General features: G+C 46.0%; 1 protein-coding gene across 11 annotated transcripts in view; it reads right to left on the reverse strand.

The window, feature by feature from the left end:
- ZNF383 (zinc finger protein 383) overlaps positions 1–2,489 on the reverse strand; it is a 61,879-nt gene that overhangs the window by 22,361 nt on the left and 37,029 nt on the right. For 4 of the 11 annotated variants that reach the window (XM_078359242.1, XM_017968153.4, XM_035286606.3 and 1 more), the window contains exon 1: positions 268–328. The exons of 3 other annotated variants lie outside the window; for them this stretch is intronic. The gene's annotated coding sequence lies outside the window, so the exon portion shown is untranslated. Of the gene's footprint in view, positions 1–209; positions 329–415; positions 618–2,489 lie in introns of those variants that run through there. 4 more of the 11 variants (XM_078359243.1, XM_078359247.1, XM_002762069.7 and 1 more) reach the window with 2 other exon arrangements.

The following is a 2,489-nucleotide window of genomic DNA, read 5'->3' on the forward strand; positions in this document are numbered from 1 at the left end:
AATCACAGTCCCACCACGGGACAGTCACACCTACACACACAGCCTTACATTGTTACAATAACACAACTACAACGAGGATATACAATCACACCCGCTCACAGAGCGAGGCACAGTCACATAACGTCACACTCGGTAACACTCACACACGGAAGCCCACGCCACGCGCCCGCCTCCCCACCATCCCCTCCACCAGCCCGACCAACTCATACATGTCAGACACTCCAGAAGACCAGCCTGGTCAGTCCCTTCAAACTCCTAGGCACGCACCTGCGGACCCAAGCCAAGCCCGCAACGACCCAGGCCGCTCACCGCGCGCTTCCCCTACCCTGGAGGCCTAGGGTCTAGCAGGCAAATGAAAGGGCTGCCCTGGCCTCGGGGGGGCCTCTGGGAAATGCAGTCCAGAGTAGTACCGCACCGAGAAGATGGCGTCCAGTTCTTCGGGTTCCTGCCGCTGTACAGCTCGGGGGCATCCCTGCTCCCCACCCCGAACGGCTACCCCGCGTCTCCGTGATTCCGACACATGCTCAGAGTGAAACTGCCATAGGACGCTGGCCCTGCACCCTGAAGACAATCTTCCTCCATGGTACCAGCCAACCCCAGGGAGTTCCTTGAGAAACAGGAAAAGGTCACCGCTTGGGGCCAGACGTTGATTAGAGCCGCAAGGATTCTGGGAACTGTAGTCTGGAGCCAAAAAGGGTGAGGCGTCCGGGCTAGTGGAAGGAGATCGTTTCAAGGACTTTTTGCCCCAAGCCGACCCGCTGTGCAGAGCGCACCCAGGGTCCCGGACTCTTCTAGGCGTTATAACTCACTCTGAGAATGCTAGACTGATTAAATCCTCATTTTTGACTTCATCCGTGAATGAGCCATATATTCTGATTGCATTTGTATGAAATATTTAAGATAGGCAAATCTACGGACAAGGAGTAAATTAGAGTTTTTTAGGACTAGCAGGATTAGGGGGAACTGAATGATTAGATAAAAGGTTCCTTTTTGGGGTAATGCAAAGCTGCTTGAATTAGATAATGATGTTTGCACAACTCTGAATGCACTAAAAATAATTGAATGGTACACCATAAATGAGCTAATGTTATGGTTTGTAAATTATATTTGTGTGCCTGTTTTTTAAAAATCAACTTTACTGAAGCATAATTTAAATATAATAAAATGCACTCATTTTAAGTGAACTGCTTGATGAGTTTCAACAAATGTCTAAGTCCTTGTCACCACCATCATAATCAGGATACAGAACATTTATTAAAATTGTTTCTTAAATTAAGCTTTTTATCTAAATTTTTGTGGGGTCATAGTAGGTATATATATTTATGGGATACATGAGATGTTTTGATACAGGCATGCAATGCATAATGTATCATGTAGAATGGGGTCTCTAACCCTCAAGCATTTATTCTTTTGGTACTGGATATAGAATGTGTGTGTCTGTATGTTTTTTCTTGAGACAGAGTCTAGCTCTGTCTCCCAGGCTAGAGTGCAGTGGCGCAATCTTGGCTCACTGGAACTTCCACTTCCCAGGTTCAAGCGATTCTCCTGTCTCAGCCTCCAGGATTACAGGTGCTCGCCACCACAACCGGCTAATTTTTGTATTTTTAATAGAGAGGGGGTTTTGCTATGTTGGCTAGGCTGGTCTCAAACTCCTGACCTCGTGATCCGTCCACCTCGGCCTCCCAAAGTGCTGGGATTACAAACATGAGCCACCGCGCCCAGCTGGATATAGAATATTTTTATTCACCACAGTCCCCGCCACAAATTTCCCTATGACCTTGTTAAGTCAATCCCTACCTCCCCATCCCCACATCAGGCATCTATTGATTTACCTTCTTCTGTCACTATAGGTTTATCCTACTCGTCTAGAGTTGATCAGAGGTGCATTTGTTTGGTCTGGCTTCTCTCTCTCCGCATGATGTTTTTGAAATTTATGCTGTTTTCTATATTAGTCTCTCTATATGATTTCTGAATAGCATTTCATTTTATGAATGTATCAGAATTGTACATCTGTTCACCTGTTTATGCATATTTGAGTTGTTTCCAGATTGGCTAATATTGTAGGGAGCAGTGGCCATCTTGAGCGTCATGATAGCCGTCTTTTGATCTTGTTGCTCAAGCTTCTGCTTCTCTTGTCTGAGTTTCACATTCTTCTTAGTCACGAGGCCAGCCTGCAGCCTCGTCTCCATGATTCCTTTCTGACATCAGAACTCAGAGCTTCCCGCCTTTGCTTGCTTATAAGCAGTTGCTTTGTACCTAATAAACGAGACTTGATCAGATCTTTGACTTGTCTCCATTCTTCACGTCTCCTGTCTCTCTCTCAATCCCCACTCCCTCCCTAGGGTCTCCGTTGCTCGTCCCGCGGGTCGGGACATAATATGAATACAATTAATATAAGCATTTATGTACAAGTGTTTTTGTAAACATATGCTTTCATTTACATTGGGAAATGTGGGAAGAGCTGGCCGGTGCAGACCTGTGTTACTTAC

Source organism: Callithrix jacchus, chromosome 22, assembly GCF_049354715.1.
Source record: "Callithrix jacchus isolate 240 chromosome 22, calJac240_pri, whole genome shotgun sequence".
NCBI classification, from domain to species: Eukaryota; Metazoa; Chordata; class Mammalia; order Primates; family Cebidae; genus Callithrix; species Callithrix jacchus.